Raw genomic sequence first — 23,701 nt, 5'->3', positions numbered from 1 at the left:
GTTTATAGGAGATTCCATAGTGAGACACACAGATGTTCCCCTCACCAGGCTGGACAAGGAGAAGTTCAATGTCAGTTGCCTATCTGGTGTCAAGATCCATCAAATTATGCACTCACTCAAGTCACTGAACAACAATTATCATTATAACTCTATTATAGTACTTGTCGGGGTGAATGACTTGAGATGTACCGCCATGGATGATATGAAGAGAGACATGACTGAACTCTCAGATTATATGTTCCAGGCAGGTAAGTCTCTAGCCTTAAGCAGAATTCTACCTTCACCCAGGATGATGCCATAATATAATCAAAAAATGGCTGACTTCAACAATTGGCTTAGCTTCTGGTGTCAGTCCAGGGTGATCCAGTATCTGCCAGCCTAGGAAGACATGATCAACAAATCATGTTGCTTTGTCAGAGATGGTCTTCACCTGTTTCCTCTAGGCTTTCAAATACTGGCAAAGACACTTGTCTCCCCCATAGTGCCTTTTTTGGCAATACCAAAACAACAAAACTTCCAATTTAAAAAATCCACTACAGACAAACTCAAGGTTATGCTGCTTAATGCTAGGAGTTTAAACAGGAAACTGCACTCCCTGGAAGCTCTCCTCACCTTAGAAGATGCTGATGTCTGTGCAGTCACCGAGACTTGGTTCAAGACTGCAGAGAGCACCCCGGCTGTGCAAGGCTACAATGCCATCCACACATTTAGACCTCAAAATGAGCATGAAAAGACCAAATCTGGAGGTTTATCCATCTTCATTAAATCCAAATACACCTTGAGATGGGATAAACAGTACAACTCTCTTGAGCTACTCCAGGTCCAAATAACTATAGGTAAAACACCCTACTAGATCATTACTAGCTACAGGTCCACCACCATGAACCAAGAGAAGTACACCCCCTACCTGGACTTGCTTGTGTTACTCACTATACAGCCAAACACCTTGGTCATGTGAGATGAGTGGGCAACATACAAGAGCACAAACTTGATCACCCTGAGATTCCTGAACTTTTTTAATACAAATGCTCTAGAACAGTTAGTCTGCATCCCTACAAGAGGTTCAAATGTTCTGGAGTTAGTACTCACCAATATGTGGGGGGGGGGTCACTGCCCTATCCCATGTGTTCTGCCCTTCCTAGTAAGGTCAGGCCATAAATCTCTCTCATTTCAAGTAATGATCAGACCTGACACCTCCACAGGAGCAATAAAAATGAGAAGCTTCTCCAAAATAAACTATAGCCTACTAAGCAATGGTTTGAAAAATTTCAAACTCCCGACTGACACAGCCTACAATGACTCCTATGCAGAGGAGTACACAAACACCCTGTATAACCAGTTAAACAACTATATTGACTCTGCTGTACCTGACAGGATCAAAACCAAGTCCTCCCATAAAAATAAACCACCCTGGTAGACCTCGAGTATAAACAGATTACATAACAAAAGGATGAAACTGATATGTAAGAACAAGAGGGAACTTAGTCAGCAGAGAAAGAATACCCTCCACAGCTTGAACAAGCAAATCAGATATCTGGTAAAGTCCTCTAAAGCTAGTTATGAGACTAAATTAGCTTCCCTAACTAAAGACAGTCATAAGGCATTCTTTAGCTAAGTCTGAAATGTTAACGCGAATACCCAGCTATGTGCCAAACTCACAGTGGATGGTACCACTCACACTAACCTCAAGGAAATTGCCAACCTGTTAGCTGACAGATTTGGCACAAACTTCACCCACCTGTCCCCACCAGCCATACCCCAAAGCATACCTGACCCCTGTGCTCTTCCCAGTATCTCCAATGAGTAGGTCATATTCATGCTCTCCAAGGCCAAAAATACGGCCTCTATGAGACCAGATAACATCCCAGAATGTTTACTAAACAACCTAAAACATGACCTAGCAGATCCACTTGGCACTCTCTTTAACCATAGCCTGAGCACTGTCTTTGTTCCAGCAGAGTGAAGAACAGCAAATGTAATCCCCTTGCACAATGGGGGTCCATCAACCGACCCTGGAAACTATAGACCATAAGCCTAACTAGCTTTATCTGTAAGGCCATGGAAAGAATCATCATGGACCTTATCAACCAAGACTTAGGCAACCTTCAAACTCTTGATCTAACCCAGTCTGGCCTTTTTTAAGGTTAGATCATGCTTAATAAACCTGGTGGACTTTTTCAAGAATGTCACCAAAGCCCTGGATAAATGAAAAGCAGAACATACCACCTATCTTGAATTCACCAAGGCTTTCGACACAATCCCCCATTCAGGTATCATTGACAATTGAATGTCAAAGTTGGGGATTCCACCTCCACCAGTAGAACAGTTACTGGTGGGGTACCACAAGGTTCTGTGCTGGACACTCTGCTGTCTGGAATCTGTTTCTCGGAAGTCCAGCTGAAAGAAGATGGCCTGTGGCTTACCAAGTTCGCAGGTGACGGCAAACTGGAGCAATCATTGAGTCCCCTAAGGATATTAGCTTATTACAGGAGGGGTTAATACAGACAAGTAATTGGTGCCAAAGCCATGGTCTGAAACTAAATGCAAAAAAGTGCATCATTGTCCCTTTTAGCAAAGAGGTAGCCCCTGCAAATTACAATATAAGAGCACCCCCTAAGCTCAAACCCAGTGGTACGTGACTTGGGAACACAAGATGATAGAAATCTAAACTTTGATCACCATGTGTCCACAGTGGTAAGGGAAGCCTTTTACATTGCACACTTAAAAAATAAGGGCATTGCATCCAAGACCAAGGATATTAGAAGACTAATAGAGTACAAAGCTCCCTTTTGCATGTACCTAACCAGACACCTGCAGCAGCTGGAAATATCACAGAGGTTACTGACCAAGAAAATTCAGGGAGTCCAAAACATGACCTACATGGAAAGACTGAAATCCCTGTCACTGTACTCTGTGTCCTACATGCTGCTGAGAGGCGACCTGTGCCTGGCCTACACAGCACTCTCTGACCCTGCCCTATTGAAAATGCTCCATGTCCGCAAATCAAATGGGACAGTAGTCACTTGCTCCAGTGATCTCAACCTAGCCTGTGACTTAAACAAAACATACTGGAGAGACAGATATGTCTCCCAGAGACTGCTGCTACTCTGAATAAACTCCCAGTTCATATTAAGCAGAGCTCATCAATGGAGCTAATTAAGTGCAACCTGGACAACCACATAGGAAACAGAAAATTCAACCCTGGGATGGCACATATATTCCACATAGACAGGGGCAGCCAGTGCTGATTACAGATTTGCTCTGCAAACAAGCAACCATCTAACAATGTTCAATTAGGGAAAACAGGTATTACATGGCTAGGATTGGAAAGACCCTAGGGCTATTGCCCTAGTAACCTCCTATGAACCTATGAACTTATTATAGGTTACCTTCTCACCAGAGTCCACAGTGCATTCTGCTTCCCCTGTTTTTTAAGCATTGCTTTGTAAATATGGAAAACAATGGAATTAACTTTCATGTTGATGAGTGGCTCTACCAAATCCTTACAGCAGCAGTCTCTTCCTTTCCCATATAGCATGGCATTTGTGTTCCTGATAGTTATATATCTCTATCCACTCTCTTTAAATAATGTCAGGCATATCATTTACTTAGCTGGCGTCCTTGACTTAATATTGCAACTGACCAATGTGACATAGCTGTTTTCCCTCTGTGCTAAAATTATTTTTGAAAATGGCATATATATGTGTAAAGTATATAACAAGCCCATTTTTCAATTAAAGTAGTATCACAAGGCCAGCCAGACAGTGGTGAACAGTGCTCTGAGTATATGCTGAAGGGAATGTTTCCCATTATGGTTAACAATCATTCAGCCCAGGAATTGTCTTACCCTTCCAATACCTGATCGATATCTTTCCAAAACACTTACAAGTAGTAACCAACTTATTTCAAATTATGGCAACAACAGCAGTTAAACACAGTCATACTTGATCAAATGGAGACATAAAAAGTGTCATTTACCTTGTACAAGCAGAGCTTTGGCAGGTTCACAAGTTGCTGCTCTATGATTTCTTCTATAGTGCTATGAGGCTCTGTGACTCCCCTAATACTTATATCATGAAGATTCACCTGTTAGGGTGCAATGGTTATGTTAATTAAGGCATAACTCATTATTGTTTCTGAATTACTCAATTTTTCAAGACGAGAAAACCTGCTAAACATTATGCTTAATTGTACTTAGTGTCATGCACATGCCTGGATCTCTATTGCCAGTATTGCAAATGTGCAGTCAAGACCATGCCTCTGGGGAAGTGTAATTCCACATATAACCTTGTGCAAATGATGTAGCTGTACTGGCTACTGCCTTCACAGTATAAACAGGGATACAGGACAGCCACACTTCACACCTAAAGTGTCATTATTGCTTAAATTAACTGGTAGGCTACACACTTAAGTGCGCTAGCCGATTTAAAGCATTTACTGTTTGTTACTGTATCTATTTTTATCTGTTTGTGAAAAAAATTAAAAAAAACAAAAAAAATCCTTGTTTTCCTGCCTTTACTGAACTAGAATAGTCCAGTCTTCAGATTTTGCTGATCTCTGGGCTGTGTCATAGTTCCTGTGTTGTCCATATCCTTATTTGGATAGGAGGAAACATACTCGTTCACCAGTGGGAATGGGGAGCACTGAGCAGCCTATCTGTCCCTAAAGGAGTGGTTCCAGCCCAGAAACTTGTAGTGTATTGGTTGTTTTGGGCCATTTCCTAGCGCTTTCTAACCCCCTGCTATAAATCCCGCTTTAGTGTGATATTGCGCAAAGTTGCGCAAAGTTGCGCATAGCGCAGCATCGGGCAGCGCCGGTTAATCAAGCTTAAACTATTTCTGGCTCCGCTAAGTCTGCTCTTCAATTTTTCCCTTAAAACTGTTCTACTTTCTATCTAAACAGTCTATTCTCTATCTGAAAAGCCCAGCACTTGCTCCTAAAAGCATTTTATATAAGTAAAGCACTCTTAAACAAAAATAAAGCACTACATCCACCTACAATCCCCTTGAGTACGCATTTCCCTATAGGTCCTTTCTGACTCAGTTACACAGCAATCCTTTACACTATTCTAGCATGTCGAGGGGTCAATTACTGGCGTCCTCTCCAGTTCAGATGGTGAATCTGGGAATCTTGAGGCAATGTTACAATTGCCTCATGTACACAGACAACCTTCTCCTCCTCCCAACAAATACAAATATATATGAGAGATGCAACTATATAGCCAAACTGGAGGCTGAGCTCTCTCGACTCAGTACTGGCAAAACTAGTCAGGAGGAGAAGGTAACCACACACACACCACAAACCCAGTCTCACATAGACCTATCACAACTGCAAACCAAACACATAGACACACAAAAACATACTCGGAGGCTCTAAATAAAATCTACCAAAACAACAGAGGCCTCCAAAGCAGATATCCAAGCAACCACTACCTCAAAACATAACACATGCAACACATAGTTCACAAAGTCAGTGTGCCAAACAGTCACAGCCCTTAAGGCCAAACAACATGCCTGATACACTTGTAATAGGTGACTCCATAGTCAGACACACTGACATCTGGCTCACCAGACTGAACAAGGAAAAGGTTACAGTAAGCTGCCTGTCGGGCGCTAGAATCCGCCACATAACACAAGCACTCAGGTCACTCCAAAGCAAGTACAAATATGATTCAGTCATTGTCCATGCCGGTGTGAAAGACCTGAGATGTACCTCCCTGGACTACATGAAAAGAGACATAGAGGAGCTCTCTGATTATGTAGCCCAGGCCAGTATGACCATGACCCTGAGCAGCATCTTACCCTTACCAAGAATGATGCCACAGTACAAAGACAAAATGATCAGCTTTAACAATTGGCTTAATTACTGGTGTCATTCTAAGGGGATCCAATGTCTGTCTGCTTGGGATGACATGCTTGACAAGCCACACTGCTTCTCAAGGAACGGCTTGCACCTGTCACCCCTGGGCTTCTGGATGTTGGCCAAGGCTCTCGCCACCCCCATAGTGCCTTTTTTAGGCAAGGCTCAAAAGACAAACCCACCTCCCTAGAAAACACAAGTGGAAAAAAACTAAGGGTAATGCTGCAAAACGCCAGAAGTCTAAACCTCAAGATGCACGCACTCGAGGCCCTCCTCAGTATGGAGAACATCGATGTCTGTGCAGTGACTGAAACCTGGTTCAAGGCTACCGAGAGCACCCCAGCACTACCAAGTTATACCGCATATCATGCTTTTCGGCCCCAAAACTTGGACCAAACCACAAAAGGAGGGGGAGTATCCATATTCATCAAAGATACCCACACCTCCAGGTTAGTGGCAATGCACGAAGCATCAGAGACCATCCATGTGCAACTAACCATAGGCAAAACTGCCCTACAGTTTGTAGCATGCTACAGACTACCCTCTCAAACTCAGGAACCCCACTCAGCCTTCCTGAAGACACTGGAGAGTATGAATGTCTCTCCAAATACCATCATATTGGGAGACTTCAACTACCCAAACATAGACTGGGAGCATTACTCAAGCCCCAACACCCTAGCCCAAAGGTTCCTAGAATTCATAAACTCAAATGCGATGGAACAACTAGTCACCACTCCCACAAGAGGAGATAATATATTAGACCTGGTCATCACAAACATGGGGACACAATGCTCCACATTGGAGGTATACCCCTCATTGGTGAGATCAGACCATAAATTAATCTCACTGGAAATCCACATCCCACCCCCACCCCCAGCACAGAAGACCACAGTGAAGAATTTCTCAAAAGCTGACTTCACACTTCTTAAGACTGAAGTGGTATCCTTCAAGGCCCCTGGGCCAGTGGAAACCACAGTCCACACCGCTGAATCCTTTATAAACGCCTTCTATGGACACCTTCAAGAATGCATGGATCATGCAATCCCAAATAAAACCAAGACCCATTCCCCCAAAGGCAGGCATCCTGTCTGGTGGACCCCAGCCATTAATAAGCTTTACAACAGGAGGAGGAAGCTACTACATGACAGAGCAAAATCCCTAAAAGGGAAGGCATCTCTGATCAGTACTAGCAAAAATCTAAGATCACTCATAAAATCATCCAAGGCCAACTTTGAGAGAAAAATCGCAAAAGACACTAAAGACAATCACAAGGCCTTCTTTAGTTATGTTAGAAACCTGGGTGGAAACTCCCAAATATGCTCAGAGTTAGTCCAAAATGACAAAAAATACACTGAACCCACAGACATTGCCAACATACTGGCAGACAGGTTCAGTGCAAATTTCTCCCCCCTCCCCCCCAAAAGGACAAATATCTATCCCAGCAGAGTGTAGCCTCCCTGACATCTCAGATGCCCAGGTGAGAGCCGCCCTCTCCAAAGCTAAAAACACAGCATCAATGGGACCAGACAGTGTCCCGGGTTGCGTGCTACATGAATTCCAAGAAGAACTAAACCCGCACATAAGGCTGTTGTTTAATCTTAGCCTTACTACAGGATACATGCCCAAAAAATGGCATACAGCAACAGTGGTCCCACTCCACAAAGGAGGTGCTTCTATGGACCCTGGAAATTACCACCCCATAAGCTTGACGAGCCTGGTCTGCAAAGCTATGGAGAGGATCATTATGGAACTCATAAACAAAGACATTGGGGACCTACAGACACTGGATCCCACCCAATTCGGCTTTGTCAAGGGCAGATCCTGCCTTTTGAACCTGGTCGACTTTTTTGAAACAGTCACTAAGGCCATTGATGAGGGTAAGGCAGTTCATACAGCCTACCTTGACCTTGCAAAGGCATTCGACACAATACCCCACTCGGGCATCATAGACAAGCTCAGCAGCTTAAATGTAAACTCATATGTCATAAGATGGGTTACAAACTGGCTCAAGGACAGAATCCACAAGGTCAGAATTGCTGGAGCCATGTCAGACTATAAGCCAGTCACAAGTGGTGTCCCACAGGGCTCAGTCCTGGGACTCCTCTTGTTTGGCATTTATTTTTCCGAGGTGCAAGCTAACATAGGAGGATTGTGGCTGACAAAGTTCGCAGACGACTGGAAACTGGACGCCATAATTGATACTCCAGCGGACACAAGCATCCTTCAGAAAGGCCTCATAGAAATGGATAACTGGTGCCAGAGCCATGGCCTTAAACTGAATGCCAAAAAATGTATAGTCATACCCTTTGGGAAAAGCAAAGTACCCACAAATGACCACATAGGTGGTAATCCATTAAGTACGGAAGAAGTAATCAGGGACCTAGGGACCGAAGTTGACAGTAACCTCTCATTTGACACTCACATTGCCAAAGTGGTTAGGAAGACCTTCTATATTGCCCACCTTATCATGAAAGGATTCACATCTAGATCAAGAGAGGTCATTGTGCCTCTATACTCTTCCCTTATCAGGCCCATAATTGAGTACAATGCCCCATTTGGGATGTACCTTACCCGACACCTGCAACAGTTAGAAAGACCCCAAAAGTACCTCACCAAGAGGATCAAGGGTCTCAAACATATGTCATATGCTGCCCGGCTGAAGAAACTCCAGCTCTATTCAGTCGCATACCGCCTACTCAAAGGCAATCTATGCCTGACGTACAAGGCCATGTCCAATCCGGAATTAATGGACATGCTCCACCTCAGGAAATCCAAATCCACCAGAGCCACGAGAGCGAGAGATTTGAACCTCAACACAGAAATAAATAGGACATGCTGGAGGGACAGATTCATAACCCAGAGGCTCCGTACACTCTGGAACAGAATCCCAGTCCATGTTAGGCAGAGCCCCTCACTGACTCTCTTCAAGAGAAATCTTGACGAGTGGATGGGAGATCATAGATTTACCCTGGGGGTCATCTCTGTGTCACTACTAGACAGAGGCACAGTAAACTAAACCCTAAATGGGCACAGTATTCTCATTCCAAGGGGTGGTGAAAGCCACACACACTCTGACTAGGCTTATAAATGTCCTAGGGCAGATAGCCTAGTATGAACCTATGAACCTATTATGAACCATTGTACTACAGTACTTATATTAGCCTGACCTGCTATCTGCTATGCAAATGAGCTGCTTATCGATGCATGGTGAATGGCACATGTGAGAACTGCTTTGAGTACTGATTTTTACCATTTTTCCCTGTGATTCTTCAAGGTTAGACATTATGGCTAGAAAAAGAGTGGATAATTCTCCTTTTCGAGGACAGAGATGGTGTGTAGGAGACAAAAAATTTTCTCTACCTCTATCATCAGGGTTACAACCAGAGGCACCTGCAGGAAGGCTATCAAGGGCCTCAGTATAAGATGGAAGACTGAAATAGTTTAATCCAGACTGTCACCTATGCCACTAGCATCCCATGCACGAGAGGACAGTGCCATCACCATTATTGTGAAATGAGATGATGGCATTCTGACCTCCCAGGCAAATAGAAGAAAATATTTAAACAGTAAGCAACACCTATGTACTGTAAGTATATATATATATATATATATATATATATATATATATATATATATATATATATATATATATATATATATTAGCTACACTTGTTAGTTCATGCCATCCATAGATCTTACATACTGATGCTTTTCTCTCCATAGTCCCTGAATACATTGCAGTGAATAAGCAACTGCACAGGAGTAGACTGGAGCACCTAAGAGAGTGTTGGGTGAGTTTATTTGCTTCAGAATGTACATATTGTAATATTAAAAGTAGTATAAATTAAGTTTTATGCAGTATACTTTTTAGAAATCACTGCCACTTCTCTGATAACTTCTATAGTTCAAAGTTTGTAGTATGATTGCTGAATATTATTAGTATCTGTGTGTGCATGTATCCTGCCCTATACTTGGAGAAGTAGCTAAAGATGTAAAGGCTGTACTCCAACACTGTAATGATGCCTGTGGGTTCAAATCCCCCTCCTGTGTGTTTGATAGTTTTTTAAGTTGAGATACTTATGTCTTTTTATAACAACTATAGCATTAGATATGGGAAATATGCATAAGCAATATTTTTTTGGTGTGTGGACATTTGTGTCAAAGACATTCTTTGTCAATACACTTGTTGCCTTCAGTTATACTACGTGTGAGGGGAATGTATGTCTGAGCAGAATTTTATTTCTTTGTAGATGTACATATGTCTCAGACATCCCATTATTGTGTCTTGGACTACATACCCCCTGTTGGATTGTCCAAGTAGCTCATTAAATTAATCGTTTGTGTTTTAGGATATAGGTGATGATGGCTGTAGGTTCAGGTCCCCCTCTCACTTGTTTATATCAACAGCCTTGTTAAATTGAAAACCGTGTTTGTTGCCCATCCAAGTATGTTAGATGCAACATAATAGGTTCATAGGTGTTTACTAGGCTAATGACCACATGGGAATTTAAAGCCTAGCCATTCTGACAAGTTATGATACCCTTGATAAGTGTAAGCAGATGTTTGGGAGATGATCATTTAAAAGCAGAGGCCTGGGGGATGAACCATTTACAGGTTGCTCATGTCCATTAGAGACAAAGGTGCCAAAACATGGATGAATTTCCTGTTCCCTATCCAATTGTCCAAGTTACACTTGAATTAGGTTAGGGAGGAACTCTGCTTTACTTGGATGGGGAGCCTGTTCCATAGATGGGGTAGTCTCTAGGATACATACCTGTCTCTCCAGCAGGTCCTATTTATATCACAGGCAAGGTTTAAGTCTTTAAGATGTGTAATTCTGGTGTTGTTTGTTTTGTGGATATGGAGGAGGTCCATCAGAGTGGGGTCTGTCAATGCCCTGTATGTCAGGCATAGATCTACCCTCAAAAGCCTGTAGGAGATAAAATACAGGGATACAGCCTTGAGGTGGTCTGCATAGGACATTTTACTTATGCCATTTATTCTTTTAGTGAGGGACCTCTGTGGACATTCCAGTAGTTGGATATGCCTGGTTAGGTACATACCAAAGGGGGCACTGTACTCAATGAGATGTTTGATGAATGCCGAATACAGTGGAACAATGACTTCCTTGGACTTAGATTCCATACCGTTGTTTATAAGTTGCACAACATAGAATGATTTCCTCACCACTGTAGACACATGATGGTCAAAGGCTAGATTACTATCTATGTGTGCCCCTAAGTCCCTGCCTACTGGCTCAACTCTAAGGGGTGTGTTGTCAATATGATAGTTACCAGGGATGGATGACTTCCCAAAGGATACTATTATGCATTTCTTGGCATTTAGTTTTAGTCCAAGACTCTAACACCAGTTATGTGTCTCTGTCAGCCCCTCCTGGAAAACATTTGTGTCAGTGTGAGATTCAGTGATAGCTCCTAATTTGCAATCATCTGCAAATTTAGTCAGCTAGAGATCACTGACATTCTTCTTGACTTCAGAGAAGTAAATGCCAAAAATGAGCGGTCCAAGAACTGATCCCTGAGGGACTCCACTTGTGACTGGCCTCTTTGTAAAGGTGGACTCCCCACTTCTAACTTCCTGGGCCCTGACTGTGAGCTAGTTGATTATCCACTGGGTGACATAGGAGTTTGTAACTAACCTCTTGTGTTTGTCAACAATGCCTGAGTGGGGTATTGTGTCAGATGCCTTGGCCAGGTCAAGGTAGGCAGTGTGAACCATTTTTCCCTCATCCTTTGGCTACCTTTTCAAAGAAGTCCACCAGGTTGAGTAGGTATGATTTGCCCTTGATAAAACCAAACTGGGTTAGATCCAGTATCTGGAGGTTTACTATATCTATATTGATCATTTCCATGATAATTCTTTCCATGGCTTTACATATAAACTAGTGAAACTTATGGGTCTATAGTTTGCAGAGTCTGTAGATGGCCCACCTTTGTGCAGAGGAATGACTGCTGCTGTTCTCCATTCATAAGACATGAAACCTGTTTGGAGGCTACAGTTAAATAGTAATTCTAGAGGCCCTCATAGGTCATGTTTTGTGCTATTTAGAAGGCATCCTGGGATATTGTCTGGGCCCATTGAAGCAGTGTTCTTGGTCTTAGAGAGAACATTAAGGACCTGTTCCCCAGTGATAGTAGGGGGAGTTATATTTGATGGTATTTCCTGAGGAGGTGGATAGAGGGGTAAAGTGGGAGCTGAATTCAGCAGCCAGTAGGTTTGCTATATATTTGCCTCAGTATATATGGCTCCATATTCAATGAGCTCTGTATACAATTGTGTATTGCCTTTGAGGTTGTGGACATAGCTAAAGAATGCTTTGTGGTTGTCCTTGGCCTGGGAGGCCAAACTTACCACAAATTTGTCTTAGGTAGACTTTATTTGTCCTCAGAGTTGTTTAATTATTTTGATGAGAGTGCTTTTATCCTGCTGTGTGCTGCACCTTCTAATTTTTGCCATGATATTCTTCCTTCTATTATACAGCCTGTGGTGCCCCTCCACAGGCCCAGTAACCAAGGAACCTCAATCCTCACCACTGGCAACAGTGAGGGACGTACACAATGGGAGGATGACAAGTGCACACACACAGTAAAGCACAATTTCCCTTAAGAGCACACAGAGATCACAGTCAATCTGGGGCTTGTTTCTCCCTCTTTCTCCAGATCCTCAATAAGACTCCCCACTGGTACAGCTATAGGGTAAAGATCTCAGCCGAGTGGCCAAGCTAAGACCTCCAGCACCCTTTCTGTCCAACCAATGCTTCGTGCCCCTACCCAAGTAGCTGACACACACACACACACACACACACACACACACACACACACACACACACACACACACACACACACACACACACTTTGAGATTTGATTGATATACAAACACACACACAGACATGGGAAAGGCTGGCACAGGTTTACTAGCTATGCCCCCTTCTGCCCAGACTAAAAGGTAGTATCAGCTGCCACCACCCACCCTTACTTATTAGCTACTATAATGCCCTAACAAAAGGTGTCCAAGCCTACTGTGTAATGTTACTATTAATCCAAATGGTAGTTTTGACCAAGACTTGCAAGGCTATTTAAGACTGGCTGTGCAGTATCACCAAATACATATGCAAGTACTCTAAGAGCTTAAATATATCTCACAAATATCAGTCACAAAGATAGGTTTAAATATATTTAATAATAAATAATAAAAGAACAAGACAATACTCAGAAAACAAACACAATTACTTCAGAGTTCAGAATCATAGGAAATATTTTAAAACAACATTGCAGGACTATCTCAAATAAATACAGAAAGCACCTAAACTAATATTTACTATATTCCTATCTATATCTAAAAGAGATACTATGCCCTCAGTCTTACTTACAGACAGCACACAGGCAGAAGTGCTGAGTGGATGTTTCTAGATTCAAGACAAGAAACAAAATTCTGAGTCTCTCTCTGAGAGAGTTCTTAAATTAATAATAAACATTACTTCTGGGTTAGCTAGGATGACATCACTCTTTGTCACATGACTTCAGTTCCCAGGCTAAACAGATTCTAACAGAATTTTAACATCTCTGTGTGAAAAGTACATAGCTCTCAGAAGTTTGCAGAACATGGAAGTCATAAAACAATAAAACACTTTTACATTTGAAACCTAGTAATTATTTCTGTTTCAAGACAATAGAAAAACTTCTAGCTCTAGACATTGTGTCTGCTTGCTGCATTGAAACTAACTTTCATAGCACATTGTAAAGCACTTAATTTCAAATTATTTTCTTGACGTTTTGTAAGTTAATCTTTATGTTCTAGCAGGGTATGCTGTGGTTGCATTCTTGAAGCTCAGTACATAACATACAGTTCTGTATAAATCAATATTCACAAATGACATAGAATTATTTACAAAATTCCAGATAGCTGGGCTGGCAGTGTTACACAGCCTATTGATTTTGTGATTTCACCAGGGTGGCTTGTTTTTTTGAGTTGGTTCTATACGTCTTCCTGTTGGGTACAGCTGCCTCTAAGCAGCTATTAACATGATTATACAGGGTTTTTATAAACAGTTCTGCATAAGCAGCAGTGTTCTCAGGGTTTATTGGGAATTGCAATTTTAACAGGTTATCACTTAATAGCAGGAGGTAAGCCTTAGAGTAGTTCCTGCATATTTCAGGTTTAACTGAGGATCCAGGCTTTATTTTTACTTCAAAGGAGACCATTTTGTGGTCTGAACTTACCAGGGAAGACAGTACAGTAGGGGGTGTGCGGCACTCTCCCATATTAGTGAGGACCAGATCCAGTATGGTTGCACCCCTGGTTGGTGTATTGACTATCTGGTCCAGGGAGTTTGTGTTTACAAAATCCAGGAATCTCTGTGCCTGTACATTTGATGTCATAAAGGATTCCCAGTCAATAGTGAGGTAATTAAATTCATCCACGAATATGGTATTGAGTTGGATGGTTAGTTTATTTAATAAATTTAAATACATGGTATGGGTTTCCTGGGTCATAGAGGAGGACCTATAGCTTGCAAGGAAGTGGCATTGGATTTTGCATATAGTGATTTGAACATGGAGCAGCTCAAGTGCATTGTCTTCTTTGACCAGCCTTGAAGTATATTTATTTTTGATGTAAATAGAGACACCTCCACCTTTAGTTCCTGCCTGTGAAGTAGCTGGTCTAAATGTGTGGAAGGCATTATAACCTTACACTGTTGGTATGCTCTCCATGGCTATAACCATGTCTCAGTAATCGCACAGACGTCAGCATTTCTAGGGTGTGGAGTTTTTTGTCTAGACAATCACATGATAAGTAAGTATTAGCTTTATTTTTTCATTGTATTTGTTCTTTTCCTATTCCTCCACCCTCTTTGTCACTATCCTTTCTGTTACATACATTTATTTATTATTTTGTCTCTCTCCATTTATTTTACTATTACATATAGCAGCATCAAGACCTGCACCCATCCCTCAGGCAAGGCCTATTATCCCCCACAGATAGCAGCAGTAGTGTCGCCATCACCATCAGAATCAGTCAGAACATCCAAGTCCCAGCATAAAATGGTCACCGCCACACCTCCTGCCCTACCTGCTCTACCCACTACAGGTAATACTACAACAGATGCAGGGATTGTTATACCTGCCAGAAGCAGTGCCAGTAGAGATGATACCTTTGTCACCCATCAGCAACTGGCAGGTATTGTGGGAGAGAGAATTAATAAGAGGTTAGATTCCTAAATCAGCTAGATAGAGAATCTCCTCTTGTAACTCACTGAGTCATGTCCCTGTCCAGCATTGTCTCCATCATCTGAGATAGGGCCAGTAGTGATGGCACCCATGGTGGTGAGTGATCTCCCACTGGATCAGAGCTGCAGGGACTATAGCTGCAAAACTCCATCTTAACCCACATCTGTGTGTTCCCCTGCCTCATTGTGTTGCTATACACACTGTCAGTGTTGTCTGTCTTTCCCTGTTACCTAATTTAACCATCATACCATCCTCTTACCTCCATTACGTCCTTCCCCAACTTACATTTTCCTTATGCATGAAAAATAGGCACCTGTCCCATAAAAATATTTATCCCACTTTCCTACCTCTTTATTGCCCATTCCTTAGCTGTTGTCCTTAAGATCTACCCTCTGCTTGTTTCCCTTTACATATCTTTCCTATAATCCAATTTCTACCTTTTAAAATGGTCAGAAAATAAACATACCTCATTCTTGCCCATGTAAGACTTCCAAAATACTTTTCTATTCTGCTCTTACTGTCCATTTGCAAGCAATGACCTGCTCTTACTGTCCATTTGCAAGCAATGACCTGTTCTTACTGTCATCTGCAACCAATGATCTCTGCCACTGCTTGTCACAGAACAAAGAGCGAGGCTCCTATAATTCACATCTCCAACTGTTATATACAACCACTATCACACATTACTTACAGTAGCCTTATCTACCACTGGCCACACAAATATGTTAAGCATAGCTGCGAGGCAGTTTGCACAATAGACATCAGGTGTGATTATGAATTTATGCATTTCTGTTTGCAAACTATTACACTGCATACTATGGTTTTGTGTAAGAAATGTATATACCAAGGGTGGTGTCCTGAGGAATCCTTGTTGTATCTTCTATTCTTTAATTCTATGAGTTTGTGACAAACAACTACAATATGTATTTCCCTGAAGGCTTCTCTCCAACTGCTGCTGTAGGTCAGCATGTATATGAAGTGCCTTTGTCTTTAGAGGTAATAAAGGTTGTGGATTCAAGTCCCCCATGGTTTATAAATACTTGTTTTGTTTCATTTTGCAAGTGTGTAACACATAACTGCTCTGGCTGTTACTGTAGCTCAGCATGGAAATGAAGTGTCGTTAATAGTACAGGTGAGGAAGGTTGTTGGTTCAAGTCCCATAAGGGGTTGCATATAGGCATTGTTACAGCTAGATGGCTGTTTCATGACCTTTGCATCATGCTGTTGTATCTGCATGTTTTTTTTTTAATCATCTTTGTACATTTCTCCCCCCTGTTCCTCATAAATTTTGTGGTTTTCTGACAAATCATTGAGGACTGAATCATTAAATAATAACTCACATTTCAGTTTCAGACTACTTACATTCCATAAAATGCATGCCAACACAACACATAATGAGTTTTGCTTTAGCATAAAATACATTCTAACACAACATTTGTTATTCTGGCAACTTTCTGACTTTATAAGAGCAATATTTAAAATCCTTTCCTAATTGTGTGCTTTTGCCCACTCCTTTAGTTTTGGTTTTGTCCAGATTTCTTGTGCTAGGAGGTTGAGAGGTACAAATAGGATGGGTCAGCAAAATAGCTGAAAAGAGATATCCCAGAAGAGGGCAAGCTTTATCTCTGGAATGTTTATATATATATATATATATATATACTAGCTGTACCCAGCCACACATTGCTGTGGCTCAGTCTGGTTAAATGGAAAAGAAAGAAAAGAGAAAGCGCACGTTTCTAATATGTTTAATCTCACAATGCTTGTGGGTATACAATATTTTTTGTTGTTCCATTGTCTGTGCAGATATAGAGATTGTCTGGTTTGTCAACTCTAGAACACGCAACATATAATTGTCCATGTGAGAAGCAATCCGTGTGTAGATCTAAACAGCACAATTCTAAAGATTGGCCCTGAGCTTTGTTGATGGTAATTGCAAACGCCAATCGAATTGGGAATTGCAATCCCTTAAATTGAAATGGCATATCCGTTGGAATCATAGGAATGTGAGGAATGAGGACATCTTCACCTTTGAAAGGTCCTGTCAAGATTGTTGCTTCTATGGCATTGCTCATTAATTTTTTTACTGCAAGCCGCGTGCCGTTGCAAAGCTTTGGCTGGTTGATATTTCGCAACATGATAATTGGCATGCCAATTTTCAGTTGCAGTACATGCAGTGGCATCCCTGGCAGATTGAGTGAATTCAAAAATTCTGTTGGATAATTAACTGCTTCATCTGCTTCCACAACAGTCTCGACGGACTTGTATGTGACTGCCTCGCTTTGAATGTTAGACTGAATAATATTGTTAAGTTCGTAGACGTCTTTGTTCTTGGCTGCAAGAATAGCTCGTTCAGTCAGCCAATCATGATTCTTATAATTGTTTTGAATATTGGGAAATACTTTTCCAACCAATTCTTCTTTTGACATCACTAAATTGCAGAAGTTATGAGGCAATGAAATTCGTCCTGAGGTCAGATCAACCGGATCCTTTCCATTCCCAATTTCCAGCAATTGATGTGAGAATATCTCAGCTGATCGATCGTTTTGCAGCTGGACACACATATTTGTAGTTAATTTTAATGTCTTTACGTGTCACCACAAAGTAGAGTATTTCAGGCAAGCATTTATTTCGTCCGCTGGTGTCAATCGAGGAGAATGAAACAGATCTGAAGCTGCAGAACGCGATCGCCATGCTCGCAACCGTGCATCCTCAAGTCTGGCTGCACATCGCTCTCCTGCTTCCTCAGCATGTATTTGAGACATTCTTTGTCTGTTTCGTTCATTTGCTGATGCCTGTTCTTCCTCAGTTCGATTTGCAATTACTCGTCGCACTGCTTCCACTCCGCGAATACGACGACCTAAGTTTGATCTTCTGCGAGGCATTATTTGGATGAACTAAAGCAGATCGATTGCACTGAAAAGGAAGTAAGAAAGTTATAACAAAAACATATAAAATTGCATATTTGTATACAAATATATAGAATCCATAGTAGGTATATAAAAACACGTGCGTATTTGAATGCAACGTGTGACATTTATATAATAGTAGGTATATAAAAACATGCGCGTATTCGAATGCAACATTGTGTGAAAATTTCAAAGCAATCGGTGAAGAACTTTCGGAGATTTAAGATTTTGAACAAACGAACATTTACATTTTCATTTACATTTTCATATATATATATATATATATATATATATATATATATATATATATATATATATATATATACACACACATATATGTGTGTGTGTATGTGTAGTATATGTACTGTCCAAGACACCATGTTTTTCATGTAAAGATCTTTCAGCTGTGAAACTGACAGAAGAAAATCAGTTGACTTCTTTCTGCAGTGTCTTGTTTGGTTTTATTAGTACAGTCAGCCCCACCTGGATTCATTGTAGTTGTTTTCTCTCTCGCCCGGTTTGTACCCTAGTAATGTCTCCTTTGTTTTACAGTTATTCCTTCTCACACCTAAGGTCACCATCATAATGTCTCAGTTTGTTTGACTTTCTGGAATTGCTATGTTCTGTGGAGTGTTAGCTGTTTGCTTAGCTGCCTTATCTACCTAACAGCTGTTTAATGTGATACTACCTGTTTTACATACAGTTTAAATCAATAAACTCAGTTTAGTGTTTTCAAATTTCCTGCATGAATGTTAGAAAAAATTAAAATATTTAATTTGCAGTTAGCTTATGTGCATGTGTATGTGTATGTGAGTGATGCCCTGGGTACATATTGCAGAAACAGTATTCCAAAAGAGCAAGATCTATCTTTGTCTATCTAAACTGGGTCTATAAAAAAGCTAAAAACAATTTGTTATAACAATGTGGACATAGTAGTTATCAGAAAACCTTTAGTGGGAATGTAAATTCCATGTGTTCATGCCACTGTGTCTAGTAATCTATGACAGAGGTGTTTTTAACATAATATGCTTCACTGGTCCTCAGCATACAGGTTATTCCAATAAACAGGTAAGCATTTATTAAATTACTCATCTGAACAAACACCACTTTAACAGCTGCAGGACATATATGGTGACTGAAGAGCTATCCCTGTCTTCAGTAACCTATGACTCTCACCCAACCACTCCACTACAGCAAAATCTTTGTGAACACACAATAAGATCTGTACACAAGGCAGGGCTCCCTAATGAAATGTCGAGAATCGCAATGCTGAATCCCAGCCGGCAAAAGCGAAAGACCAAAAATCCAAGAGAAGAACAAATGCTGAACATTGCCATTCTCATTTAAACTTCTTATTTTGCAGGGGGTCAAATTCCCCCCTCAGCCCCAAACTTATACATATACATTTATATATATATATATATATATATATATATATATATATATATATATATATACACACACACACATACTCCAGGACTCTTCCCTGTACTACTAATGGATAGAAGTAGCTCTTAAATGTTTTAGCCCATGCATGGGTCCCCTCAAATAATCTATGCCCCCCTTGCAAAAAAGCTTTTTATGGTATATATGTGGTGTAGAATATTTTTGACCTAATGGCTTTTTAGTCAAAAGCAGTTTAGTCAGAAGTACCTACTGTTTGTAATTTCAGTCCAAGCTACCTTCTAAGAAGTGACACACAACCAATTATGAGATCACCTTACCTCAGAGAAAAGGGAATATTCCAAGAAATGTCAATCTCAGACTTAATATTTGTAAGCCTAGATTTTCAGCCATTCAGTCCCTCCTTTACAGAACTCTCCATCCTGAGTCCCAACCTTTCAAATGATTATTCAGGATCTGTGCATTGCATCACAGATGAATATTCTATAGGCACTTCTATCCTGCAATTCTAATCCTTGCCAAGTGCTCTTTCTTCTGTTAGCAATCAAATCCATGTGCATGTATGCAGGACTGTTTGCCTGCAAAAAGTGTGTGTGTGTGTGTGTGTGTGTGTGTGTGTGTGTGTGTGTGTGTGTGTGTGTGTGTGTGTGTGTGTGTGAGACAATCTTTCTGTTAAGGTTTATATTTTGGGTTAAGTGTACATAATTCTTCTTTTGTTAGCATTTATGTCATTTTGCTCTCTGAGTATGTTTGTGAATGTATGTGTGTGAGTGTATGTGATGTCCAGACCTATGTCATACAGTTGCAAGACCATTATGATCGAATCACAAAAGATCGATTCTCACAACATTGAACTGGCTTTTCCTCTTAAAGTCAGCAACATAAACAATAGTATTTTTGCAGGGGAGCAAGCACCCCTGCACTCACTCCATATTATATGTGCCAACTTTGAGATCACTCCACATTGGGGAAATGGCAAACACCCGACCTCAAAATACACAGGTTTCTGGAGGAGAAGCCGGTTTGATGTTGTGAGAAATGATATTTTGTAATTTATTCATATGGTCTTGTGATTATATGATATAGAACCATGTGCACATAATTCTGTTATGCTAGCGTCTATGTCATTTTGAGTGTGTCAATGTGTCTGTATATGAGAACCTGTACATGGTCACATGCACTAGAGCTTTTGAGTATGCTAAACAGACTGTATTTCATACAAAGAAATTAATAGCAAATAATCACTTGACAAACCTGCATGTTTATTTTAGAAGGCAAAAAAAGGAAATGTGTGTATTAATTAATTCATTGGCCAGCCCATTATTGGATTGATATAAATTGATGTGCTTTGTAGTTCTTATATTATCTCTGAAGAAGTCTCTGAAGGGAGACAAAAGTGCTTAGATTTTATTTGTGTGGTGTGAAATAAACAAACTTATTAACAATATCGCTGGTGGATTCCATCTATTTTCCTGGTTTTGTGTGGGAGGACGACCTTTATTGCTCTTGGAACAGGTTTTTGGAATCTACATGTTTATTTCCTACTATTTACCCTGCTGCAAACTGTACTTTTTTATTTCCTAAGCTTTGCAGGAAAGCAGCAGTTTTACACTGAACTAGTTACTATTTGAGACATTTCTGCAGCTTTGTTTCAATATGGCTACTAGAAGAAATGTTTGTTTTTATTTCAAACTACAGGTTTGTCTGAAAAGTTTTATATATATATATATATATATATATATATATATATATATATATATATTTTTTTTTGTGTGTGTGTGTGTGTGTGTGTGTGTGTGTGTGTGTGTGTGTGTGTGTGTGTGTGTGTGTGTGTGTGTGTGTGTGTGTGTGTGTGTGTGTGTGTGTGTGTGTGTGTGTGTGTGTGTGTGTGTGTGTGTGTGTGTGTGTGTGTGTGTGTGTGTGTGTGTGTGTCTACTTATCTATGTATGTTTGTGTTTGTATGATGTTGTCAAGGAACAAAAATATGTACATTCATAAAGAATAAGGTTTACAAAAACACCAAAATGATGCATTTTATATATATCTGCATATATATATATATATATATATATATATATATAGAGAGAGAGAGAGAAAAAGAAATAAAGAGATATAATATAGAAGATAACATTTAAGTCAACTGTAGGTATAGTCAGTAGCTTTGACACAATTTAGGTGTCAAAACAGCCAATTGACAGTTGTATGAGATCATTATAATACTGGGGTTGGGGAATATACCCTTTCCTCAGGATTGTGCGATCTCAGAGTTGGTACATTGAAGCAATGGGAGGTGTGCGGGTTATGTGGGCTGCAAAAACAATGTTTTTTAGTTGCATACTCCAAGATTATATTTTGGAGCATGCAATGTTTATTTTCAATTATTTTGTTTCAACATTAGGGATGTCAACATTTTCTGGTCTAGACATTTCCCATACATTCATAATGTATATATATATATATATATATATATATATATATATATATATATATATATATATATATATATACATATATGTCATTTTTTCTTATCGAAAGCTCATGCTTTCGAAAAGAAAAAGTACAACTCCATTTATGATGCGAAAGTGCACTTAAACGAAAGTGCACTTTCACGACTACCAGTTCACCAAACTAGTAATATTTAAAAAAAAAAAAACACTACAAAGGCATTTTTGCATGAGTAAAGCCCTCCTGCGCCCCCCACACCCCCACTACTTTATATACACTAACTCTGAGATCGCACTACAGTGAGGAAACAGTATATTCCCTTATCCCAACTGTAGCATGCTTCAGTGCTGCAGTGTTTTTTTTTTCTTAATATTACTGTGAAGACATGTGAAGGCTGCCAGCCTAGTTATATAGAATTTTGTAGATAATTCTGTCTTTGTAAATATTAATAAAAGCCATAGGCTTGTTCTCTTAAATGTGAGAAGACTGTATTGGATGTTGAACTGCAAAAATGTAACAAGAGCACATTCTGCTGTAAGAAAGCTGATAAGTCAAGTATTTTATGACTGTTTGATCTCGGGGCTCGGAGCTGTGGTGTCTAAACCAGCAGATTCTTTTCTATCATTTTGAGCCCAGAGTTAATTGCTATATTTTACATATATAATGTCTTTAATTGCTTTGGTTTCCTAACCAGGTGCAAGCTTATTAAGAAATGTAAATGTGGAGTTTCTGTTATCCTGGGAAACCAGACAATTGTTAAGAATGATGTAATCTAAAATGAGTCAGCAGGATGCATTATCAATTTCAAGAACTTTCTCAGAGACAGAGAAAAAGCATTTTTGGATTCTGTCTAATGCTGACACCAACTCACCAGTACTCTGCTTTGCTCTATATGTAAGTTTATTTAGAACTGTGATTGCTCTTAGATATAATTAGAAAATAGTAAGTTTAGTCTAGCTGTTTTCTATATTAATGTCAGAACTATTTTACTGTATTATTTTAAGCATTTTCCTGTGATCTCTGAACTCTTCACTAGCACTGTGTAGTAAGAAGTATTGTTTTGTGTTTTTTATTATTTATTATTAAATGTTTTTAAACTTTTCAACTGTGGCTGTTTTGTGTAAAGATAATTTAAGCTCTAGAGTACATTGCATGTATATAGTGATACTGGCCAAGCCATTCCAATAGCTTTAGCCCTGGGTCACACTTACTATTTGGATAATAATATTGGACAGTAATAATTGGACATCCCTTGGTAAGGGCCTTATTAGTAGCTTATATTAGTGGTTGGTGGCAGTGATTACTACCTTATTGCCTGGCAGGAAGGGGCATAGCTGGAGAACCTGTGCCAGCCTTCCCCAGGAGTGTCTGCATGTTTGTATATAACCCATATCTTAAAGAGTGTGAGTGTCAGCTACTTGGGGAGGGACACGAAGCACTGGGTGGACAGAGAGGGTGTGGGAGGTTTTAGCTTGACCACTAGGCTGAGATTTGGACCCTATAGCTGTGCCAGTGGGGAGTCTTATTGGGGATATGGAGAGAAAGAGTGAAACCAGCCCCAGACTGACTGTGATCTCTGTGTGCTCTTAAGGGAAATTGTACTTTACTGTGGATGTATTTGTTATCCTTCCCAATGTGGATGCCTCTGACTGGTGTTAGTGGTAAGGATTGAGGGTCCTTGATTACTGGGCCAGTGCTCGGGCATCACAATTACCTGTTTGGTGAACCAGTAGTTGCGAAAGTGCACTTTCATTTAAGTGCATTTTCACATAAATGGAGTTGTACTTTCTCTTTTTGAAAGCATGAGCTTTCGATAAGAAAAAGTAGACCCATATATA

The sequence above is a fragment of the Protopterus annectens genome, chromosome 12.part0 (genome assembly GCF_019279795.1).
Source record: "Protopterus annectens isolate FY-2018-M chromosome 12.part0, PAN1.0, whole genome shotgun sequence".
Taxonomy (NCBI): Eukaryota; Metazoa; Chordata; order Ceratodontiformes; family Protopteridae; genus Protopterus; species Protopterus annectens.
The sequence above is the reverse complement of the archived record's forward strand: the minus strand, read 5'-3'. Positions refer to the sequence as shown.